At 33.0% G+C, this 27,646-nt stretch overlaps 1 protein-coding gene across 2 annotated transcripts in view; it reads right to left on the bottom strand.

The window, feature by feature from the left end:
- LOC126769354 (proteasome subunit alpha type-3) overlaps positions 1-27,646 on the bottom strand; it is a 147,925-nt gene that overhangs the window by 67,576 nt on the left and 52,703 nt on the right. The window contains exon 1 of one of the 2 annotated variants that reach the window (XM_050488055.1): positions 16,429-16,440. The exons of the other annotated variant lie outside the window; for it this stretch is intronic. The gene's annotated coding sequence lies outside the window, so the exon portion shown is untranslated. Of the gene's footprint in view, positions 1-16,428; positions 16,441-27,646 lie in introns of those variants that run through there. 2 annotated transcript variants of the gene reach the window in all.

Raw genomic sequence — 27,646 nt, 5'->3', positions numbered from 1 at the left:
TGGAGCTTATTCCACCACGCTGCTCTAATGCGGGTTGGTGGAATACATATGTGACTGAATTTCAGTGAAATTTAACACATGCAGGTTTCCTCACGATGTTTTCCTTCACCGTCAAGCATGAGATGAATTATAACCATGAATTAAGCACATGAAAATTCAGTCGGCTTTTATGTAGCTATATATTTATTAAAAGGTTTTACATTCTGTCTTCGGGTTTTAAAACATGATCCATCTTTAGAATATATTCAGGTCGGTTGTTTCCGTAAATAGACAGACAATATTCTCACAAAGTGAAAGTCAACCTAGATGTAACGTATCAGTGAGGGTAATGGTAACAGTAGATTGCTATTACCAAGATTAATATAAGAAGAAAGGCAGTGTGGGTCAGTGTCATCTATGGGGCATGGCGAATGATTGATAAAGTGGAACGGCCAACGGATTAGCCCAAGAATTTCCTGGATAACTGTGCAATAGACCCTATGTTACGAGTAACACCCTTCGGAGGTGAGGAGAGTCTAGATTCATTCTAGAAAAAAAAGGTTAAGCAGTATCAGTAGAGGGCGGTAACTCCTTGGCTGAGAAGATTACTAGTTATGGCCCCTTCACCATGTCAACAAACGGAAGCGCATGAGGCAGTTGGGGCTTCGCATAGTATGTGCGACTCAAACGTTCAGGATAGTTTCACATGCCGTACGCACCAGGATCATCATCAGGATGTTGGTATCAAGATGAATTTCTCCCTCCCCTCTGTTGAAGATTTTCTTTGTAAGAAAATAAATGTGACCGGAAACAAAACCGGGGCTTCCCTATAGCTAAGCTATTGATGCATATTTAAAGTCCACGATAGTGTTTCATTACTTAATTTCCTTTATTTAATAATCTTTTAAAACCGTTGGATACCGTTTCTTCACTTCAAATGTAAAGTTGATAGCTCAAAAAATTTATTTCGTTTTACGTATTCTGATTTCTCTTTCATGTGCATCATTAGATGTATTCAAAGTCTCAACGATTTTTATGTAACGAGTAACAATTGTTTAAGGACTGAAAATGTACATTAATTCGAAATAGGGCGTTTCTTAAATTTCAATTTGGTTTTGAACAAGGGTTGAGTAGAGCAGACGGTTCATAATGCCGCTCTTGACACGAGGGCCTGACCGCGGCTACTTCGATAGCTTAACATTTAAGTGCTTGGCGCAATTTACAAGAGACGTTACGAGCGTGCAGGGAACGCGGGAATATAAAAATTCGTACAAATATATACATATATATCATTATTATATATATCATTATTAATTATTAATGTATTCATATTCAAATATGAATACATTAATAATTAATGATAACACGAATTAATAGTCTATATGGGCTATTTGTAAAACAGATTTATGTCAACATGTTTTTAATATTGACGATCAATTTTGGGGAAAGATTTTACTAATATTCATTATCTAACCTTGATTAGCTTTTAAACTTGGACCATTCCGTGAGACTTACTCATTCAACCTCTTACCACTGGGCAGTGAATGAAAAGTCATTTAGAGCTTCAAAATAGCCCTTTAAAACGTCGAGAACATTTTATATTACATGTTCATTTTGTGGCAAGGCGCAACAGAAGCAATTAGAGCGTGCTTCCTGTAAAAGAACAAGACTTATTTATACAATTAGTATTATTCATAAGGCAAACTTATAATTTGCGACTAGTTGTTTTGCTGCAAAATTTGTAATATTGAAATTTTTATGTTCCTGTTTAGTGACTTTAATTATTAACAAATTTGTTTTTTCTATAAATTTGTAATGCGTGTTTTATTTTTATTTTAGTTATAGAATATATGAATAAAAATAATTTAACAATTTAAATTTAAGAATAATTTATAAATTCAGTTTTCAGTTTAAAAAAAATGTTGACTTTTATAAATTTAATTTTGTGTGAAATAAAAATCTATGGTCCACTATCTTGTATTATAAAGTCGAAAGGATGTTTGTTTGTTTCAATTTCAAGTCTTAACTACTCAACTGATCGCCATTAAATTTTGCACGCAGTCTTGCCCCCCCTTCTTATTGGAGAATAAGCTCCAAACCTTCTCCTCAAAAGGGAGAGGAGGCCTTAGCCCAGCAGTGGGACATTAACAGGCTGTTACTACTAACTACTAACTTGCCCCCCCTACACGCAGGCTAAGCCGCGGGCAGAAATTAGTCTATCAAAAAATGTATAATTGTAAATTGTTACATACTGAGTTTATTGCTTATTCTTATCAATAGGATCTTTATTTCGAACTGATTATTTATATTCAATAGACATGATATTATTATGAATTAATAAAACAATAAAAAGAAATATTGAATTTAATTTTGTTCTTGCCCAGAATTTTCAGTCAAGAATACATTTCATTATTTACGAAAAACAATATCGCCGTAATATAAAGTAAATAACCTCCGAAATTATTCTAGTTTACTAGCACTATGGGAAAACCATTTTCATTGTGAGCGAAAAAAGCCCTCCATACGCAAAATATGAAAATTGCGGTGCGTATACTGCCAATAACGGAAGACCCTTTGGTCGTTTGACCTTTTTTATTGTAATTTATATTAAGAGTTCCTGAAGGCCTTGTCGTGTAAGATTAAATAAGTATGAGTATCTCCAGAATGTTTCAAGGGTGTTAGATGTGTACGACATAAGGTCCGAGCCATTGTATCGATGCAGACAGTATTCAAGTCCGTGCCTCGTAAAAGTGAACGAGCGATGAAGTTCGTCGCACTGAAGGGTCATCGAAATCGTTCCAGGGGCGACTTTAGTGCCCGAACATTTTTAATCCCTAGGTAGCTTCGGGTGTAAGGTTTTAATAGCAATATCCTTATTAATTAAGTTATAAAATGGCTTATTAAAAGAATAATAGTTAATTACTTATTTAAAAACATTTAATATATAATAATATGTTGCATAACATTTATATCAGTCAGTTAAACTTGTTCTATTATATTTTTTGTTAATTCTGCCAATAACTTGGGCTCACCATGAATCATATCTTAACTTGGGTTCTACGAATAAAAATGTCAGCAGATTAATTAATACTAAAAGCCGAAATGGCCCATAGACTCGTGTAGGATGATGAATAGCACTGAGATAATATTGATTTCAATAACCTTTTGTATAAAATGGAACGCAAACTAAACGCATGTACTCGTTCTATTTTTGTCCTTTGCAATTTCTTTTACATTTTATTCGAATATTAAAACCGATAAGTCTCTCACTCTCTCTTTCATATTCTTTAGTTCCTACCTTACCTTATATACCTTCTACATACTGCTTCATACCTTTAAGAACGATTTAAAATTTTACGTTTGATCTTTAACCTTCCTTCTCAATCAGATAACAGGGTTGGCTTATATGACACACCAAATGTATAGCAGTAAGTCATTCTCTGGTAAAACTGTACACCTTTGGAACGCTTTGCGATTTTTAGTTCTGAATTTACAAATATTTTTAAATAAACGAATGAATATTTTTAAATTAAATCAATATTGTATAACATATAGGTATATATGTGTAAAAAGTACACCTTCATAGTTTAAGTTTTGTATTTATTACAGTTCGTTAAATTATTGGAGGGGATTGCTAAAGTAATTAGACTGCTATTGCACACTCATTGTACTATATACAAAAATAATATATTTTCTAATATATTTAGATATAACTTGTATGTTATAAAGTTTTTCTCTTGAATTTTAATCCAATATAAAACAACCATCGAATTTTTTAATTGGCGTTCAAATCATATAAATCGTAATTTATTTTATATTCAAAATTACCCACATGTGAAATTCAATGAGTTTGGATAACGCGCTCTCCTTCAAATTTTCCTATCGTCTATTTTGCGTCATACAAAATAATCAGACTGGAATAATTGAGGCGACTTCCAAGAGCGCTGAAATAGCCGAGCGGTAACTAAACCTACATAGCTATCAAAATTCAATTAGTACGTGCCGAGCCTCGAGACCGATTTGTACCTCGTCCACGTCTTGAATAATCCATTACTGACACATAGGCTTAACTCTTCATGAGATATTAACATCTTAGATACCATTAACACGTAATCCTTCAGCATGACCCGACCGTTCATATGCTAATGGTGCCCTATTAAAACGTCACGTAATCTTGAGCGAGATGACACTTGGAATGGAAATGAATGGGGGCTAATTTATATGGGCTATGATTTTGCAAAATTTTGTGGTCAATTTCGTTAATAATAATTGCGGAATAACTCTTCTCTTTCTTGATCATCATTTATTTATTTAAATAGGTAGCCGACAATAAAACAACATGAATTGTGAAATTGTTCTTTGAGTGGAGATGACTATTTAGCTTTTCCGTTTAAATAACAATAGAAAAATAGTCAAAAAAATAAAAAGTAAATATTCTATCTATAATACTATTAAATCAAGCAAATAATCGGTGTGTTGAAAGCGTATAGAAAGTACCACGTCCAGCAGAGTCCACCGGTGAACAAACTCATAAAATATTGGCGTACAAGTCAACGGCCGGCGGCGGATATTTATCCACTTAATCCGATTAACAAATACCTACTGTTCCCACAAATACATACACGGATTATGTTGTTACGAAAAGCACATCAACTCTGCGTCATCACAATTGATGAAACATGAAGCTGTCAAAAACTGATACGGTTTTTCATTTACCATTCAAATATAATTTTATCGACAAAAAAATTTACACAGATATAACAAAAAAAGATTAAAATTTCAAACAAACAAAAATAACGTTAATTAATAATTTCGTAATTGGAATATAAAGAGCACGTGCACTTGACAAAAATTTTCTGCGAATCAAAAGATTCTTTCAAGTAGGCTCTTATAAGCATTTTTAAATCGTCATGTTGCAGGATCAAAATAAATGTAAAACTACCACTGGTCCGGTGTGTAAATTTTATCGAGAAAAACTGACAAGAAATCAATTTAAGAAAGTTTTTCTTTTTCTCGATTGAAATAAACAGTCAACGATATATAAATAAATTATATCTGTCTTATACAGTCATCAGCAAGTACGAACTCCATGTTTTTATCATCTCATTATTGTATTATTTTATTTACCTTATATATTAATGTTTTTTATATAATATTAAAATTTATAATTTGCAAAGTTTAAATATATGCTAGTAAAGGTATAAATAGAACAAAAGACATAGTGATAAATGTTGATCATAAAGTAATTTTAAATTCAATTATTAGACGATATTAAATTTTGCCAAGCGTTACATAATCTGAACGAGAGCCATAAAGTATTTCATAGTTCCATGTTAATGTCCATTATACAAAATGGAAGCGCAGGATTTCAAGTTCATTAGACCCGCATCTCGTTAGCGCATAGTCGAGTGCTTTTCCAATATTGGTCTTCTGGACAATTCATAGGCACCAACATAATTCGCATTACTATGCGCAGTTCAATTTTCAACAATTGCGCTTTTGAGTCAATTTGTAGACCACGGTTTAACGCGTAATATATTCAAAGTTATGAAATTCGATATCTCTGTGATTTGATTTTAAGCAGTAATATTATTTTTATCCAGGTGATATGTTAGAGTAAGAATGATGCTCCATAAGTCATACATGTATTTTTGTTTCGTTAATTTAAAGTAAGCAAGACTTATAAAGCGCTTACTTACTTTAATTTGTTCTTAATATATATTTATTAATAGCTGCAAGTTTAATATAATAGTTATTTTAATTTTTTTTTATGCAATTAGTTCTGTTTTTTTTTTAATATGATATAATATACCATGTATATAACTTGCAAAATGCTTCTTGACTTTGTTTTGTAAACAAATATTTACGCATTGAGCTTTACGCTAATGGTACTAATGCCATAATACCAGTAACTTTGGCGCTAGTATACAAAGTTTCAACTCACTCACGAAGCGTCAACAAATAGCTATAAAAACAAGCACTAATTCCTGTATATTAATTACTTGATAATCATCGCATGGTGTTATAAGTAATGAAGTTTATGTAAAATTGATATACGCAATTTATTTTGACCAGTAAATAAATTATGTTACCATGTAAACAAATTATTTCTATAAGATATTTATGTTGGTATCATAAGAAAATATTTTATGAGAGGAAAAAAAAAACCATTTCGCTTACTTCCAAAAAAAGTAAACAGTCTGTAAATGTCCTACTGCTGGGATAAAGCCTGCTCTCCTTTTTTGAGGAGAAGGTTTGGAGCTTATTCCACCACGTGGATGGAATGTGTCAGAATTTCAGATAAATTAAACATATGCAGGTTTCCTTCCTTACGATGTTTTCCATCACCGTCAAGCACGAGATGAATTATAAACACAAATTAAGCACATGAACATTCAGTGGTGCTTGCCCAGGTTTGCAACCACGATCGTCGATTTAGATTCACTCGTTCTAACCACTAGGCCATCTCGCCTTTTTTTCTTCCAAAAATACATCCGAATTTTAAGAAGCTAATATATCAAATAGGCTCACAAAAGACTCTTATTCCTCAGAAAATTCCATCCAATTTTACAAGATAATTCACATAAGTTATTTCGTGTATTTTATTTTCAATTACGTTCATAAATATTAGCGTTTTCTGGACGGACTTTAATGAGAATGTAAGCGTTGTTCACGGGCCGCGGGTCAAAGTGGCCTCAAGATGGGAGCTTGAAACAATCTCAGCCACGTTCGTTATCTCACAAGAAAATTGAAGTTCCCAACATTGTCATCGTAATGAAATTCTTGCTGGGTAACGCCGCATTATGAGCCTGTTTTCCCTCTAACTTAAGCCCGCAATTTCTTAATTCGTTGTAAGCTAAAATATTTATAACCGAAAATTATAGTCGCCGCTAACCCGGCTTAGTTATATACAAAATGTAATATTTATAAACCTCACTTAATCTTGATTCGTAAACTCTGTTTCAGTTTGTCAATAAGGTGATAATTTTAAGAAAAATATGTTGTAGAATTGGTGTAAATATAAATTTTTCTACTGTGTAGCGCAGTTTCAAAAGGTCCCATTCTAACGTTAATTCAAAATGATGATGAATTTAGTAAAAAAATTTATTTCGATTAAAGTACCACATAAGTGAAATTTTAACAGAGTATTATATGGGTTTCCTTCACCGTCAAACACGAGATGAATTATAATCACAAATTAAGCACATGAAAATTCAGTGGTGCTTGCCCGGGCTTGAAACCAAGATCGTCAGTTAAGATTCACGCGTTCTAACCACTAGGCCATCTCGGCTTTAAAAGTTAAGTGATTGCTTAAATATTTTTAGTAAGTACTTCTATATCTTTCGTAGATCTACTTAAATATAATATATTGAAAACATATTTATGCTTTAAATTCAGTAATTATTGATGACATTAAACTATTTAGAAATATAAGTGAAGTCAAATGGCATAATCATAAATAAACAATACAAAGTACGTGTCTAGAAGTGCCGCCAAAAGTAGGAAGTAATTAATTATAACCCTTCGTCTTTTGCAGACTGTTTCCAATTTCGAACTGTGTTAAATATCGTACTCAAACGACGATTGTGAGCCACAGTCTACAATACTTAATAATAACGTGAACTTAAAAAGTCAGTATGCTTGATTTTTGTTTGAGATGTTTTTAATCTGTTAAGTTAATCGAAACTATACGATGTATGTGTTACAAGCAAGGCGAATGATTGATCGCCATAACAACTGTGAGGGGTCGCTAAATTCATTTGAGCCGATTCGTCATTTAATATTTGTGTGTGAGTATTGAGATATTCATTAATTTTGAAAGGACGACAGTTAAGTTGAAATTGGTAATTATGGCTTGCTTAATTCAATAACGATGTCAATTTGTTACTTTGTCGATCCGTAGCAAATTTATCAAACCAATAATAATCAATTTGAAATTATTTTGTGCATTTATTCAAAATATAAACATTGACTATAGAGATATATTTACATTTGGAACTTTTAATGCTATTTAATGATTTATGGATTTTTTAATTCATAATCGGTAGGTGAACTGGCAAATACGCCCTCTGATAAGTGGGCACCACCGCCAATAGACATTGGCGCTGTAAGAAATATAACCTTATCGTCAATGCGCCACCAAACCTTGGGAACTAAGATGTTATGTTCCTTGTTTCTGTAATTACATTGACTAACTCACTCTGTAAATCGGTATATAACAATACTAAGAAATGCTTTTTAGCGATAGAATAAGTTAGACTTGTACAAAACCCTATCACCGAGCAAGACCAAGTTGTACTTATAAATGTTGTTTACAAGCCGATTAGTCAAACAATACCGTATCTTCTTCTTTCGAGTGTCAAATCAGGCATCAAAAATTTAACTGCTTATCAATGTTTCTCCTATTCTGTAATATTCATATTTCTAAAAAAAATATTAAAAATTTTAACAAGGTTAAAATTATTAGTCTTATTCATAAATACATATTTGTCGTTAAAGTTAAGGCACCGGGTACATAAATTAAAATAAATCGCAATAAAGTTTAATTGTGTTCGAGAATAATTTTCCGTGTGTCTGAATCCTAGACGTAGTTGACAGTATGGGGATGTTATATTACGGAAAATCGTAGAATAGCGTCATTCTAAAATTATATTTTGCAAATTAACATTTTTGTTTCATCTCAATTTTTTGTCATGTTTATTTGATATAATTTATCGAAAGATATAAAATAATTTATTAGTAATCTAAACGCTTAATATTTTAAACTATTTTCATTTTGTGTGTAAAAGTGCTAATCCTATATATAAATTTAAGCAACTAACAATTTATATCAATTTCATTGTTAATTAACTGGTTTCGGTTTATGTTTAAATTAATTTATATACATTAAATGTATTACTAACAAATTAAAGTGTCCTTAGTAAGTATATATTGCAATAGATATCTCTAGACATTTCAGTTTCCAGTAGGTACATTCTAAATTTCATTAGTCAGAGTCGAGCTACCGCCGCTGTGTAATTGCTCATTTTCCTTCCCATCCCTTAAAAAAAAACTACAACCTGACATTGTATAAGGGTATTCAGATTTCATAGTCAGACATTACACTTGTTAAGATAAAAATGGGATTACTTGAGCTTATACCGAAATCTTTTTCATTGGATAACGTAGGTACAATTTTATGCTAGTACCATTTTTAGAACAAAATTAAGAATATATATTTGCTTTTTGAAATTAGAATATGATTATATCCAAAATAGAATGTTTTTGGTAATATGCGATTCAATATTCGATAGTAATGGAATGGAAATATTTAGCCTGTTATATTGATAATTAAAGTTTAGTTTTTGATCGATTTAAATGTTCCGTATCGCCCTAAAATACTTTTACATATTTTTTTGCTCGAAATCAATTAAAAAATGATAAATATATATATTTTTTAATTTATTATTTCATAATGAATAATGAAATTAAACGTTCTCTATGTCCACTAAGTCTAAGAAAATACATTAAAAAAAAATAATTTACTTACAAAACATAATTATGAGTATGCAAAATTTATTTATTAGTTTATTAGAAATGTAGGCAAACATGCTAAGCAGATATATGATGTAATATTCACTATTAAAGCATTTCTACTATACTCAAACCAATGGACTTTCATTCTGAAATGTAAGCACAGAGAAACGTAACATTACGCCCATTGAATTGCGATGCAAAGAAAACTGAGCTAATATTATAAGTTGCACACAATTGAAAAAAAAACTCATTACTTTATAGCGATATCAATGAAGTGCATTCCGGCTTTACCAAAGCCGACAGGAATTGAATTAAAAAAAAGTGCACTTGCAATTACTCTATTGAAATGCCCTCTCACGTTTCAATCTTTTATGGCGGCCTCTATGAATCCGAATGGAGTGCAATATGAGTCGAGAGGGCCAATAATGAAATATAAAAACAGAAATAAGCACTCATTTCCAAGGGTATGGCCCGTTGAGTATTCTACATTATTCCTATTCAGTACATTTGCTTTGACGAACTTAGGAAGCGTTTAAATTATATAACTTATTCGCTTGTTTCGAATTGCGTCATATGCTTTGTTTTGTACTGTGTATTGTCACTATATTAATTTGTGTAGCTTGTATATTTGTTATTACATTTTGCTTCATTTGTTTCTGTTATAAACTTCATTATATTGTGATAAACCGTTTAAATGCATAATGTATGCGTTCAAATTACCAACCTAGCTTACCGGATATAAGAAATTGAAACACTTAAAAGACACATAATAATTGAATTCAGTAACTAAAATTATAATCAATTTATCAACACACTAAATTATTGAACAATAAAATTGCTTTAAATAATGCTTTAATGAAATTTATTGGTATTAATTGAAATACAAGTTAATTTAACATTTCATTTTTATTAAAAACGAAGATTTTAATTTTTTTCGTGATTATCATAAAGTCAATGTATGTCAAATCAACCAAAGAAAATGATTAACAATTTTTTTTTATACGTAAGTACTTCGTCTTTCGTTTCAGTTATTTAAGCAAGCAAAATGGGATTATAGAAAACACATTTACTGAATGAATCGAACTCCATCGAATGTTGCTACGATCGGAATGCTTGCGAATACGAAACACACTAACAAGAAAAAAAAATGTCATCAAATACTAAGTAGAACAAATAAAATGGTTTCCTGTACAGTGGTCGTCTATAATGTAGACAAATTAAGTAGTTCTTCTAATTACTTAGCTTTTGATCGTATTTTATATAGTTGTTTTTATTATATAATTATTTAAATTTAAAATTTATTAAGGTATTTTTTTATATATAATATCTTTAAATTTGTTGTGTACAAGCAAAAAGTTAAAACCTCGAAGCGTTGATATTCACTCTATGATTTTAGTATTATGTTTTTTAATGAGATACTTAATTGATATTGATATTAAGTCGTTTGAATTTTACTTTCTAATTAACCAGTTGCGACCATTGCAGATGCGCCAGATCAATGAACTAACCGATTGTAGGGACATTACGGTCGTGTAAAATAAGTGCACAACGGGACGTCAGCACGTCAGTCAGCGCCTTTATTGAGATTCCATGCAACGTGGCTGAGATAATTTGCGAACTATTGAACGCAGTACTATCGATCTTTTAAAAGGCACTTCGAGTGTCGATTTGCTTGTAGTTTGGCAATTTGTTTAGTGGAACAAGATAAACCGCATCCGTTGTGAACGTTCAAGTAACTCTTTGGAGTTATTTTAAATACATTGAAATAACTTAATTCGCATACCTAATTAAAAGGAATGATTTATAATTAAACTATTATTTAAGATATTTTCAAATAAAATATAATATATAAAAAAAAAACTAACCGTGACCGCGGTTTCACCTGCGTATAACTTAAAAAAATCACTAATAGCAGACTTATAATATTTCATTATATACAACATTTTTTGTTTTATTTTAGTGGGAATTTAGTATTTATTCGGTTTTTGCCGCACCCTGGATAGCCTAGCAACATACAATTGGAATCATATATGAGAAAAACAACATTCCCTTAAATCTATTCCGACATACTTGAATGTCTTTCACTGTGCTTTATTTATTGTGAATACAAACGATACCTTCACAGGAAACGTAAATGTGTTTTTAATAAGTACTTATTATCAACTAACCGACTAAGTGGTTCATTTTTCGCCCAGAGAATCAGAATTGCTGCTAGCATTCTTGCCACCATTTCACGCGGTCACTTATTTGTATGTTATTTTGATTTCACTTGTCAAACTAACCGACTAAGTATAAATTTAACAAAACCATGAATATATATATGTGGCAACGAAATGAAATGCCAACCTAACCTATAAACTTTAAATTACAAAGATATTTACAGTCCGAAAATAAATACGCATGTATGTATGAATGTTTTTAAACAACCTACTCAACTCTCGTTGTAATAATATGTCAAAACTATAAAAAGTACTAAAAACTGCCTATGTCTATTTTTTGGTCTTATCTCGGTATTCTTCATAAAAATTAATATTTTATAAAAACGACTGCAAATAAAACAACAAAAAAAGTTACAGTCAACATACGCATGGGCGAGTTAACTGATAAATTCCAGCATAAGTTGAACCCATTTAATATGATTGATCGTATAGATAGATCGTATAGATCTGAGATCAACTTACATTGGAAATTCTAAATCTCTGAAACCATTTTTTAACTTTGTTTTGTTCCTATAAACTTTGAATCATCATCATTTTACAGACTATCATTTATAGGTAGCTAAAGTTTCAGCCAATTTTACTGAACAGTTATTTTATAGCAATTTTATCAAATAAATATACAACGTGATTCTTTAAATTAAAATAAATTTGTTATTACAAAATGTGCATTTTGGAAATAAATATCGAATTTTATTGTATTTTCGATTCACTATTTTAGCGATAATGACTTACACATAAAAGATAGGTATATGCTGTCCCGGAATTTTTTGTAGAACTATGTAAGAGATACATTTCCACCATACATTATATTTGTATAACTCTTACGGTTTTTACAGCGCACGCCAGAATGATTCGCAAATAGGAGAAAATTTTCTGACTTACGCGACACTTATTCTTATATTTTGGCAAATTTAATCAACAGCTGTATAAATTATAGCCTATATGCTATTCTGATGTATGAGCTATATTATTGTAGTTTCATTAAAATCCATTTTGTAGTTTTTGCGTGAAAGAGTAACAAACATCCATACAAACATTCGCGTTTATAATATCAGTAGGATATAATATTAGTAGAATTTTTATAGGTGCATTAAAGAATTTTCATAATTGTAATTTCTTTATTAAATGTACGATAATCAAGCGATCTTTACAAATCTAATATGATAATTATATAGATTTGTGTAAAATTTTCTCGAAACAAGAAATTTAATTACATCCGAAATTTCTGTTCATAGTTGAAATGAAATGGAAGTCATTAGAGGTTTGCAGAGCTTAGTGCCTCATAATTATAACGCGGCAAATTTCGGTTGGATTCAAAGCTCGTGTCAACAATACTTAGTCGGCTGTGGCCTAATAACTGACATTTCTTTGAATTTAACTTACTAATTAGTTTAGTTTCTCAAATATTCAGTAAAGGATTTATTAATAGAAAATGGATGAAGAAGAAATTAATGTCACATTAAAATCCAAATAACTTTTACATTTGATTTGTACATTAATTTGACCTTTTAACTTGATGGATTAATTTATTGTAATTTTTAAAAGTATAAAAAATATTACTTCAGAATAAAGTTTACTTTTAAAAAAGATAAGAATAAAGTATTTTACGCGTTTCAGCCATGGTGGTCAATCTTGTATGTGCGCTGGAGTCTTATGGGACACAACCAGGGATTTGACCTCTCTTCGTTCAGGTTGGTTTGCAGCTAACGCCTTTCCGTCAGTCTGCTTTTAGAGCCTAAGAGTACCTATCACACGAATGACTCTGGTCAGGTCTACTTTGGTCTACCACCGAGAATTACCTAAAAACTTAATAACTTTTTAATGGGTGGACCCGAGATCCTTTCGCAAAGCTTCAGAATCTGCTTCCTTATATAAGCCAACCAAAACAATTCTAGTAAATCATAAAAAAAACATTATTACAGAATGGATTCAATATATTTATCTCGAGCATAACGATCATCGCGAAAATAAATCTTTAGTATCCACAAAGGTTGAGTTGGGATTCCTCTTTTTGTGCGAAGGGTCAAGTGGGGCTACAAAAAGAGGCTGTCATCAAGGCTCTATCAATAATGATCTGACATACTAGGGATAGTTCAGAAAAGAGACTGATGTAGAAATGGCACGAGAACATGACATTGCGTTTAATTAATGATCTGAGAATTTACTCCAGTTTAAATTATTAGTATTATTTTACGTCATATGATAAGATTTATTGATATATTGACACCTAATTCAAAATTTGAAAAATACGTTTGAATTAAGAACGACTATAACAACGTTAAAAAACATTCAAAGACGATTATGACACGATGGGGAAGAAAGATGTTTTTGAACGTCAAAGTGTAAACAAGCATATTGAGTCATAATTTTTAATAACAAGTAATCAATATTAAATTTTCGTCATAATAAAATAAATATACGTCAAAACATATTACAATTTATTTCAATTATAGATGCTTATTTGGAGAGCGTAATTGAATTATCAAACTAATAGAATTGTGACATCATATCTATGTTTAATTTAAATCAATATGAATATTATAGAATTATAATAAACATGGACACACGAATGTAAATATTTATATTCCGATAACTGTAAGTTGCATATTATGAAATTAAATTTTAATCAAGATTTATAACAACAAAACTTACGGAAAGCAGCGTGGTGTATAATCCTTTGCCTAACACAAATTTGGGCCTTTTTTAATGTTTCTCCAAAGCAAGTGAATCCATAGTCAATATTTCGAAGAAACATACATTACTTGTTGATCACCAAATAGATAAGCACCTTGTTAATAACAGATATATGATAAATAAATTTCTTTTACTCAGAATAATAACAGAAACTGGGGACATAACATCTTAGTTCCTAATTACTGACACAACTAATATAATTATAATATACTTGGGCAGTGGATACCACATATTGACGAAATTTTACATATTTTCTTTTATAAAAGAAAGTGTCTATTAAGAATTATCTGCCAGAAAGACAAATTTAATTAGTTATTATATTTTTGAGTCAAGTAATGCAATTTTTCATAAACATTAGACATATTAAAGTAAATATATATTTCATTTCATTTTAGTTTTTTTACTCGTAGATAAAATGTATTTAGTATACACTAGAATAAGTTTAACAGTCGGATTTATGCCTGAACTGGCCTTGGGGCCCCGTCAGCTGAGGGGCCCTACTAAGCTGAAAATAATATAATTTTACTCTAACCACATCGGAATGGGGGCCCTCAAATGTCAAAGTGTATAACGGATCTCTAAGTCAGGGCCTGAAGGTTAAGGTTAGCTGACAAGCTGTTTTATATAATATTTGTATAAAATATACTCGATATAGCCTTTATTAACGACAAATTGAATACCGAATATTACAATAGAAGCCATTTCTAAAATATTTCTAATTCTTAGAACGGCTGGTCAAGATCTGTGAATTGTCTTGTTACGGCCACTCTCGTTATCATTAGGGCTTTATCGTATTGTGTGGGCAGATAGGGTACATTTTTTTAATAATATTTTTGATGAATTATAGTGCTTCTTACTTATGAAAAAAATATTGTATATAACATTATTTTTTAAGAATTTTTTATTTATTATATTTATGTTTCATTTTGTGTTCCGTTGTTATACGATAAATTTTAAAAATAAATGTGACCGATTGTGCGTAGTTCCAAATTATTCGAAAGTTCAGAATCATGTTTATGTATGTATCAATACTTTTATACATACATGACATAAATAAAAAGATTTTTTAACTAATGTATATAGATACAAGAAATGCATGAGACAAGATAGCTCGCCAAGTGGTTAGAATTCGTGAATCTTAAACATTGACCGTGGTTTCAAAGCCGGCAACCATCGATGAATTTTCATCAACTTGTGTTTATGATTCATCTCATGCTCGGCTTTGAAGGGAAACATCGTGAGGAAACCTTAATTTATATAAATTCACTGAAATTCTGCCACATGGATCAGCGTGGTAAAAGAAGCTCCACCTTCTCAAATTGGAGAGAAGGCGTTAGCCCAGCAGTAGGACATAAACAGGCATATACATTACGTATTACATTACATTTACAAGAAATACCGGGTAAAAATCTGTCTTATCGCTTACAAGCGATGTCTTCCACCCAACCTTCGCGTTAGGATAATTGGAAACTAACAATGTGTATGTACTATATTACATATAGTAATATATACGTGGCAATACAATAAGTGCTTACGATACATAAAAGCCATTAATATTGTAATTCAAAAAATAATAGTGCTTTGTCTTTACCGATGTTAGACTTCTGAGACTGACTTAAGAATATTAAACCTTTCTTTAACATTTACTAAAACTGTAAATCCTTTAATAAAAAATCGGCTGTATTTCATTTTAATGTGTAACTGAAGTATTTTTTTATCATTAAATAGTTTTTATTTTTTAAAGCAGTGTTAAGCCAATAGGGGTTGGTGTTTGTATTTGCGAAACGTCGTTTTATTCAGGTCTCAAAGGATCTCGCATTGGAACAGTATTACCTCGGTACAACACTTTCGCTGTGCAGTTAATTAAATTTATTTGAATGTGAAAATTGTTTTCTATTACAATTTCATTTAGAATTTATGAAATAGTTTATTTTGTTTCATTTATTTGTTTAAAGTAAAATAGAAACTCATATAAATGATAAAAGGTCAATTTCGTTTCGCATGAATTTATGTAAAACACACTTAATTTTTGAACAAAATAAACTCTTCTTTTTCTGTGTTCGTTCTGAATCTGGTTGAAAACTTTATATACTTTACTTGTTGGTAGGGCTTGGTGCAAGTTCCTCGTGGTATGTACTACAAACTCATCTTATATTCTACCGCCAAATAGCAACACTTAGTGTTATTCAGTTCTGGTTTGAACGGTGAGTGAACTAGTGTAATTCCAGGCACAATACATCAATATAAAATTGGTTCTTAATATAACATTTATTTACAATTTGAATATAATTAGATCCCAAGGTTTTTAGCGTATTGGCGATGTAAGGAATGGTGAATATTTCTTATAGAGTTAATTCTTAATAGGCAGTGGTGACTACTTACCATCAGGTGGCCCATTAGCCTGTCTGGCTACCTATTTAAAAAAAAATTGAAAATACTATGTATGAAAATTTTTTGTTTCTAAAATGTCTACAGAAGACATAGATTGTTCATTGATTGATCATTTTTTTTAATTGTCAATAGGTATTTACAATTAAAAAAAATGAGAAAAAGTGTTGTAGAATGCATTAGCACGGTACGGCGAATAGATCGACTAGCGAATATTTTATCTCATAGTTTTAAAATGGAACGGGGTGAAGTCCTTAATTTACCCACGTGGAGTCAGGACGAGTAGTAGTATTCCATAAAATATAAATTTATTCATCAAAAGCACTCGACGTTTCTAATTAGGCGATAGCGTTACAAAATCCTTTTCTCCTATTATTATTAAAGTCTATTGTTATTTTGATATTATTAAGTGATAATTAATATGGATTATCTGATATTATTTTCATTTACGGGTTAATTAAACGTATGTTAATAAATCTGAAAGCCGCTTTGTGTTAAAACAATTATATTTTAAATTAAAATATTAGGATAGGGTTATATTGTGTGTTGTACGTATATGCAATTCAATCTATAGATTCAAACACATTTTCACTGATTAGAAAATTATAAGTATTCAAATATTTCATCTAAAGTCATTCTAGTGAAGGCTAGGTTAGGCTTTCTAAGCAAGGAAGCTAGATAAAGTCTGAGTCCAAATATGACTGAGTTTTTATTTGCTCTAATATTTTATCTTGTCCTCAACGGCTAAAAAAATATTGAGGATACTTGCATATGTCTGAAGAAATTTCAACACATGTCACGCGGAAGATGTCTCTCAACATTCAGCGGAACAGAGTAGTTTAATCCAGACCTCTTGCTCAGCAGAAGAGGTCGCCCAGCAACAGGATCAGTTTCTTATACCCTATAACATTTAATATTACCCTTATTTACGATCTCAACACGAATATTCTAGTAAAATTAATATTCTTATCAGACTCTAGCTCGTATTTAGACGTAAATTTAAGAAATAAATTTACGTCTAAATACGGTTAATTAAAAAGAGCGACCCCACAAAATTATCTTATTATAGCTTATTAGATTTCGCCGATACACGTACCTCTGTTGTTGAGTCAATTTACCGCTGGCAAGTTAACTGGGTACGGTGGAACGTTCACTCAATTAGTTAATTTTGTTAAATATCCTTGATTGAGCAACGGACGGCAATCAGCCATGCAAATTCCCGTCGTCATTCCAGACTTTATGCGAATAGAATTTTACTAAACGTTTGCATTTTTATTCTTACTATCACCAAGCTTGGAATTAGATGCTATATTTATAAAAATAGTTTTACTTTTTGTATTTGCCTTGCTTGAAATTGTTAATTTTATTTTATGTAACTATATAGTTTAAGTGTCTTTAACTAGTTTTAGGTATATTGTCTTAGATATGATATTCTTATACAAACATAATATTATGTGGTGCTGTCTATATACTGAAAAAAATACTTTGTAAAATAGAGCTATTATGTAAAAACAGAACTCCAGAATACGACCGTGAAATGTCATTAGGTGATACATTATACATGCGACATTTTTTATGTATGTATCTCTACAAAAATGCACGCATACATGGGCCACCCAATGCTAAGTGGTCACCATCACCCATAGACATTGACGATATAAGAAATATTAAACATTCCTTACATCGTAAAATAAACTCACTTGTCGTATCTGTCTGTATGTACTATATCAGATTATATCGCTTGTGACTGTAGTTACACAAGCTCAAAAATTATAAAATTTAAAGGATACACGCATCAAAAAAGCGTATGACCTTAAGTTGCTGGTCAACTTTACCAGAATACGACCGTGAAATGTCATTAGGTGATACATTATACATGCGACATTTTTTATGTATGTATCTCTACAAAAATTCACGCGTACATGGGCCACCCTCTGCTAAGTGGTCACCTTCACCCATAAATATTGACGATATAAGAAATATTAAACATTCCTTACATCGTAAAATAAACTCACTTGTCGTATCTGTCTGTATGTACTATATCAGATTATATCGCTTGTGACTGTAGTTACACTAGCTCAAAATTTATAAAATTTAAAGGATACACGCATCAAAAAAGCGTATGACCTTAAGTTGCTGGTCAACTTTTCATAGTTGAGATATAAAGTAAGTTCTTATTGAATAGCAAGCCAGGCATTAGCACAGTATCCCTAACGTACATACAAAGATAGGGCGCGAATCGTATCAAATAAAAGATCTATTGGAACACATATTTACCAATTTAAAAATAATAACTATAAGATTAAAATTGCACTCAAAATATGTTTGGTTAGATATAATTTTGATTCTTATCTATCTAAATATGAAAACAAAAGTATTCATTTGTTTCTTAATGGATAGCTAAAAGCCTGTGTCAGCTCTATGCAATATTCTCAAGTACGCCTCGGTCGCTTCGTTACGAAGAGAGTGCAGTGATATTGTCTTTTCCATGTTAATGCTACTGTGCTAAATTAAATCCTATTTAGCTTCATTGTATATATAGTATCAAAATCGATGAATTGATTAATAATTGATATTTATTACTTTATCGATTCAGGACGATAAAAGGAGTGAATAAAATTTAAAACATTGATATTTAATTGCTTACTTCATTAATTTAGAGGTAAAAATTCTAAGATTGCTTTAAACATAAAAGCGGAGTTATCTTTAGCTGAGATGACCAAGTTGTTAAGTAAGTGATGTAATAGAAGATTAAAGGTTCAAGCCTAGCACCAATGAATTTTACATATTATGCTTAATTTGTGTTTATAATTATTCATCTCGACTTTTAAGAAAAGTATTGTGAGGATATTTCGGACTATTTTTTTACTTTTTTTTAAAGTATTTTAGTCAATGCCCGTTAAGGAATTGCGAATATTACTATTTATATAAAATATTATATAAAAGTCCAATTAGGTATAGATAAATAATATATAACTTATACAAGTTTTGTGTGGTTTGTTTTGCTGAGGTAGGATTTACAAAAAAATATTCGTAATATTCTAACAGCTTACTTATTTAAGAAAAAAAATTACTAATTACTAAAATACGATTACTGAAATCTCGGGATTTTCCTTAACTGATAGTAGAATTTTAGATAAAAATAATAATGTCTTCTACTTACGAAAATAATGTAAATAATCTGTAACAAAGTCTTCATTAATAGCTTTGTAACCGAATTATTTAGTAAATAATGTAATTCCAGACTAGCTATGCATCAGATCTTCGAAGTAACATCTTGACGATCAATTCTATGAAATTAAGTTCCAAGTAAACAATCACGGCACAGTTGCAGCTTTCAAACTGCTCAATAATTAATAAAGAGAAGATTTACATCATATCATTTATTTTATATATTGTAAAATAATAATATCCTCCAGACCGATTTCGGCCACGGCGAACAAACTCAAGAGAGATTAACCAACTGTTTGGGAGATATTATAATGTACAAGTCTGTGCGCAAACACAGGTGCACTCTCTCTTCCCTAGCTCTCATAATCCGATGGGACGGCAATCAGACACGACCGAAAAGAGTACAGGCGCATGACCAACGGCTTTACGTGCTTTCTGAGGTACACACTTCCAACTTAAAGACTCCGGCCTGCTACTGAGAATTTTCTGACGGAAAAACACAATAACTCTTTATTGGCCCGACCTGGGAATTGAACCCGGGACCTCCGGATCTCTGGCCTTATGTCAAGCCACTAGACCAAAGAGGCAGTCATATAGTACATTTTATTTAAATGGAATTAAAATATCATTTTAAATAAATAATCTAAAACCACCTACTGGCTAGGTGAAATGAAAACGAAAATTCCGAGTTCTAATCCGGACAAGCAAAGCAAAGTTCTTATGTGTTTATAATTCATCTCGTGCTCAAGAGTGAAGGAACAGATCGTAGGAAGATTTCATGTGTTGGATGAAATTTCGTCACATGTAAATCCAGTTGAATTAAATCCAGCGTGGTGTAATAATAATATCTAAAACATTCCTTCTTAACAGCCTTTGCTCAGCAGTAACTTGCTGTTAACACTTCAAATATTTAGCTTCCATTGGTTATTTAAACATTTAACTTTACTTTTCACTTGTTTATGTATGATATAAGTAAGCAACAAAATATATTCATGATATAATTATTTAACTAGTCGATGGGTTTTGTGAGTATAACTATCCGTACAAACTACTACGCGTAAAGTAATGCTTGTTAACTGTCAAATATGAAGAATATTCTAGTCTATTGCTTTAGTTTGAAAAGTCTTGCTGTACGCGTCGTGTACTTTATGTATGAGTTATAGTGCTAAAAAAAGCAATTCTAAAAGGATCGCTTCTCGTAAAAATCATTGATTTATGTATCTTTAAATATATCAATATTGAAATCCTTAATTTTAAGTTATTTCTATAAAAGATAAAATCATATATTATATAATATTAGATCCTTACATATGAAATTGGCGTTTTGTACGGAAGGAATATAAAGTCAATTTTTTTTTGTAAAATATATTTAATTAATCAAAGTATGCACCGTTGTTATCTATGCACTTTTGCCATCTCATAGGTAGTTCATTGATCCCTTTACTAAAAAATCCGGAAAAATGGTAATCTGTTGGAGCAAGGTTCGGGGAGTAGGGTGGATATCGTAGGCAGAGGATATTCCAATTGTAGCTCATCTAACTTAGTAGTTGTTTGTTGTGCAGTGTGTGGTCTTGCGTTGTCGTGAAGCAGCAATGGCCTAGAGCGATTGACCAATCTCGGTTGTTTAGTAGCTAGTTCTTCCTTCATGGTTTGCAGTTGCTGATAATAGATATCTGCCGTAATCGTTTGGCCAGATTTTAGAAAGCTGTAGTGAACGACACCAGCTTTTTCTGCAGCACTGGTGCCACGGTAGAACTCGTACTCCTAAATATACCGATATTTCATGTTTTTATTGTGCGGTAATAAGCGACGCCAAAGATAAAAATAATGGGGAAAAAACAAATGAACGACTGTTTTCAAAACTCAAATGCACCAGCTAAATGAATTTATAAATTTAAATTTGGAATTCTTCACAAAAGAGGAGATATTTCAGATCAAAGTGATCAGTACGGCAAAACGCTAATTTCGTATGTAAGGACCTAATATTAGAAAATATCATACTGTGTTGAATCGAAGATAATTGTTTGCAAGGAAAAGATAATAAAATTCAGACATAACTATAGATGTAACCAACAATATAACTCATAATATTCCCTAATAATGTTAATAACTTTTTGGATTTAAAAATTCTACGTTATTTTTTGATTTCTTATTTTTACTTTAAAGTAAATATTAGTACATAACTGTTAATTGTAAATTTGCACCTAATATTAGTGGTATAAAGTCCTCAATATTTTGTCATTTATGACGTTTCGAGAGAGCTAAAATTTAATTTTATGATGCATTTCAAACTTTAGCCTGGATACAATATGCAAATGACGGATTCATGTCTGCCGGAGTCGAAATATGATTACTTACTTTGTTTGTGTAGTTGTAACTATAATCAAAACAATTATTTCATTTGATGTTACAAGAAGAGGGACTATTGTAAATGGCTAGAAGACGAAACGAAGAGGAAACTTGAGGATGAAAATGATGAAATGTAATATATAATCATAATAATTTATTTAAACATACACACATAAATATAAAATGGCATATGGATTACAAACTATTAAGCTTATGTACTAATGCATAACACTATATGTAGCATTTATTAAAAAAATTGGTTTTGCTTTAATTTTATTCGGTGACTGGAACTCACTATCCTTTATGGGTTTTCATCCCCCAGAATGGGGCAGTAGACGTAGAGGCGTAGAGTACATACAAGACATAAACATTAGCTATTTGAGGCTTAAAGTAAATAACAAATGCGAAGATGTAATAGAGTATCTAAGGGTATAACTAGAGAACTCATTCTATTTATTAATATATTATCTTTATAAGTGTAAGAGAAAAAACACAAGTCACCTCAAATATATGAAATAAATCAATCAAATCAAAGATAATAGCGATACTGAATGATAAACGAAGAAACTTTTTTTTGCATGCTTAGAACATCATTATTTTTTAATAAAAATTAAATATTTGAAAATTTAAATATGAAGTACAAATTTCCTTACAAAATTAGCATCGTCTTAAAAATATAAACAGCTCCACTCTGTATTCACCACAGAGCATGCCTTATCAACTCGACTGTAATTATGCGTTTTAATACCATGGCCCCTTTCATTAATTAGAAACTTCATCGTGACAACGCAGAATTCATTCTAAGGCTGTATAATAGAGTGCTATAAATTTCCTTATCTGCATCGCATCTCGACATTTTATTGTGACAAACTTTGGGCTTGCGACATTGCCTGCGTTTGTTTAGTACATTGTTAGCATTGTTGATATTTCGTTTTGTAAGATTTACATTGTTTCTCGTTTCATATAAGGAGATAAACTAACGCCTATTGTATTGGATGGATCTTTTATGAAAATACACACGTGTATATATGCTATAATGACTTTGGTGAAGAATAAAATATGTAAACATCACTGTTTTTAAAGGAAGTTTTGTTTTATAGAACATTGCTATTGACATACTTTCACCTATCTAGTTCTTCTTTTTTTTCATATAAACTAGTAGGAGCAAAACAAAAGTTAGGCACGGCTAAAGAAGCAAGTACCTAAAAAGAAGCTCCGCTTTGCCACCTGGAACATCGGCTCTCTCACAGGTCGCTCCCTTGAACTGGCTGACGTACTGACGAGGCGCAGGGTTCATGCTGCATTCTTGCAAGAAACTCGTTGGAAGGGGAACAAGTCCCGTGATATTGGACTGGGTTATAAGTTGATCTAATCCGGCTCCCCCTCAGGAAAGAACGGTGTGGCCGTAGTACTGTCCGAGGAATTCCAGAACATTATTCTAGAAGTCGATAGACTAAGCGACCGACTTCTTCGGGTGAAGCTACTGATAGAAGGAGTAATTACTTATCTTATCGGCGCCTATACTCTACAGGTCGGCGTCTCTGAATCGGAGAAGGAATCCTTCTGGAATGACTTGGAAGACATGCTCCGCTACATTTCGAACACCGAGAGCATCGTGATAGGTGGTGGTCCACGTGAATATGGACGTGTACATGGCGGCTACGGCTATGGTCGTGAGAATGCAGAGGGAGATTTAATTCTCAGCACCTGCTTATTATCAGACCTTGCCATTGTTAACACTTTCTTCCAAAAGAAACCCGAGCACCTCATCACCTAAAAAAGTGGGCCGCACTCCACCCAGATCGACTACTTGCTCATAAGAAGAAGTCAAATTGGTAAAGTGACCAACTGCAAAGTAATTCCTGGGGAATGCCTCACAACACAACACCGCATCCTTCTCATGGACATGCTGGTATTACCAAGCAAAAAAGTGCTTGAACGACGCAGACTTAAAACTAAATGGTGGCTGTTGAATGGACCAAAACAGTATGACTTCTGTAAAGTCGTAGCTAGCTCCAACTTAAGCACAGACACAGATGAATCAGTCGATAGTCAACGGTCTAGGATCCAGTCAACAGTGAACACCATTGGAAAACAGGTCCTTGGCACTTCGAAGGGAGGCCGCGTCATCGACAAGGAGACGTGGTGGTGGAACAGCTCAGTACAGGAGGCAGTTCGAGAGAAAAAGACACAGTTTAAAAAGTGGCAAGAGACCAAATCTCCTGAAGACCGGGACGCGTATAAAGCAGTTAAATGTGCCACCAAACGAGCAGTTGCCAAAGCCCGCAACCAGACGTTGTCACCTCTTTATGACACGCTTGAGACAAACGAGGGCCAAAAGACTATCTTCCGTTTGGCAAAAGCTCGGGAGAAAGCGACACAAGATATTACAAAATGTTTTTGTGTAAAGGACTCAAATGGCACTTTAGTTTGCGACGCAGTTAAGGTGAATGAGAGGTGGCAAAACTACTTTAACGTGTTGCTTAACACACAACACGGTAATGTCTTTCCTCCAGAACTGCCTCTGAATCTCGGACATGTTGTACCAGTAACACCTGAAGAGGTACTCAAATGTCTTCGTACAATGAAAAACCGAAAAGCCGTAGGCCCTGACGACTTGCCGATTGAAGCGTGGAAAGCGATGGGTTGTCATGGTGTGAACCTACTTACTGACCTTTTTAACCAAATACTTACTAGCCGGAAGATGCCCAACTCTTGGAGATTGAGTATTAATACTCCAGTATATAAAGGCAAAGGTAGTGTACAGGACTGCGAAAGCTACCGCGGTATTAAGGTTATGTGCCACACCATGAAATTCTTGGAACGCGTAATCGATTCAAGGCTCCGGCAAGAATGTACTGTCTCGGAATGTCAATATGGGTTTCGCCCAGGCTGTGAAACCATAGACCCCATCTTCGCCCTAAGAATACTGGCCGAGGCCCACAGGGAAAAGAAGAAGCCGCTGTACATGACATTTCTAGACCTGCAGAAGGCATTTGACTGCGTCCCACGCCAAATTATATGGTGGGCTTTGAAGATGAAGAACGTGCCACAAATTTATATTGACATTATCTGAGACATGTACCATAATTCGGAATCAATAGTAAGGACCGCCGTTGGCGACACACACCCTTTCCCGATCACAGCTGGTGTCCACCAAGGCTCGGCTCTGAGTCCTTTTCTGTTCAGTGTAGTGCTTGACGTTGTCACAGTGAAAGTTGTCAAAGTGAGCCGTCTCCCTGGCTCATGATGTATGCTGATGACATTGCACTGGTAGATGAGGATAAACAGGTATTGGAGCAAAAGGTGAACCAGTGGAAGGGTGTGCTAGAGAGGGGAGGTCTGATGCTAAATGTTGCGAAGACCGAGTATATGGCCTGTGGCAGTACGGACCCCGAACCCATAAAGATAGGCGGAGAATCCGTTATCAAGACGGAAAAGTTTAAATACCTCGGGTCCGTACTGCACGAATCTGGTACAGTCGACCACGACGTCAGAGCTCGAATAAACGCAGCCTGGGCCAAATGGCGGGAAGTCACCGGGGTAATCTGTGATCGCAGGATACTGCAGGGTACCAAAATTAAAGGGCCTTGTGTATAAGTGCATCATCCGACCAGTCTTATTGTACAGCGGTGAGACGTGGCCAGCTCTCGCTAGACACGTCCAGCAACTTCACGTCGCGAAAATAAAGATGCTGCGGTGGATGTGTGGCGTTAAGCGACTAGATCGCATTCGTAACGAGCACATCCGTGGTAGCCTTGAAGTTTGCGACGTAGCGGATAAGTTGCAGGAAAGCCGTCTGCGTTGGTTTGGCCACATTAGCCGCAGACCACCAGACTATGTCGGGAACCGATGCCTGGACTTTGTTGTCGAAGGCCCTAGATCCCGCGGCAGGCCCAAGAAGCGCTGGCTCGATGTTGTGAGGGACGATATGAGAGAGCACGATCTCACTAAGGAGGACGCTTTAGATTGGGCAAAGTGGAGGCATAGATGCAGGAAAGCGGACCCTGGCGTTACTAGGCCGGGAAAACGCTAGGCAGAAGAAGAAGAAGAAACTAGTAGGCACGTACAAATGGGTCACCTGATATTAATTGATCACCATCGCCCGTAGATATTGGTGCTGGAAGAAATATTAAATATTCCTATGAATATTAAATAAATGGTAGTTAAATCTCCAATGCACCACGAATATTGTGTCTGTAGTTACACTGGCTCACTCACCCTTCAAAATCGGAACACAAAATTACTATATATTGCTGTTTCGCGGTAGAATATGACGTACCAACAAGTAAACTTTCTTTACTATCATCATCATCAAAGATGATATAAAAGAAAGCATTTTAAATCCTTATAATATAAAAATAACAATGTTTTGAAGTCGTCAGTATTTCTTGAAATTAGATGTTAAGTAATTACAAAATATTCATCCAGAAATATTATGTTCACAAACGTTTATTCGTATGTAAAAGAACTCAGACATACATATATATTTTAGATTAATTATTACTTACACGATTTATTCCTTTTTTTTTAATTTGCGCCTTATTTGTATATCTTTAGAACTTTTAACACTGGCCTAATTAATAAAACTGCGGTCTCCCAATTTCACGATACAACGATATCACAAAGGTTTAGGTAGTTTCGTCGTTATCTACGGCATTTCCGCAATTAATCCTATCTGAACGATAAGGCTGTTTCAAGTTAAGGGCCAGTCGCTGGGGATCCGAGCAATCTTTACGGGTGACTTGTCAAAGTGAGAAAGGGTCGGAAACTCAGGAGACTTTCAACAATGCTTGTTATCTTAGAAATAAGCTAAGAACCTAATGATACCATTTTAAGTAAATACATCTGAATTGTAAGACTTCAATACTCGGGGGAGGTCTCGCGTTGTTCTTTTGTGGATAGAGGCCTCTCATGAAACTTATATTCTCTATACCCGAGTACAATTTCAGGCAAGGTTTAATATTTATGTAGGTATCTCAGCTATTCATTGTTACTTTACGATAAAAGAAAATATATTATGATTTTCGTAAGTAAAGATTTATGTTGTAGGTAGGCGGGCGGGCTAATGGGCCACCTGACGTTAAGTTATCACCAACGCATAGACATTGGCGATGTAAGAAATTAAACCATTCTTTACATCGCCAACGCACCACCAACCTTGAGAACGAAGATGTTATGTCCCTTGAGCCTGTAGTTACACTGGCTCGCTCATCCTTCAAACCGGAACGCAACAATACTAAGTATTACTGTTTAGCGGTAAATATCTGATGAGTGGGTGGTACTAACCCAGACGGGCTTGCACAAAGCGATGCTACCTAGTAAATATA

Source organism: Nymphalis io, chromosome 7 (genome assembly GCF_905147045.1).
Source record: "Nymphalis io chromosome 7, ilAglIoxx1.1, whole genome shotgun sequence".
NCBI lineage: Eukaryota > Metazoa > Arthropoda > Insecta > Lepidoptera > Nymphalidae > Nymphalis > Nymphalis io.
Note: the sequence above shows the minus strand (reverse complement) of the source record. Positions and strands in the feature narration are given on the sequence as shown.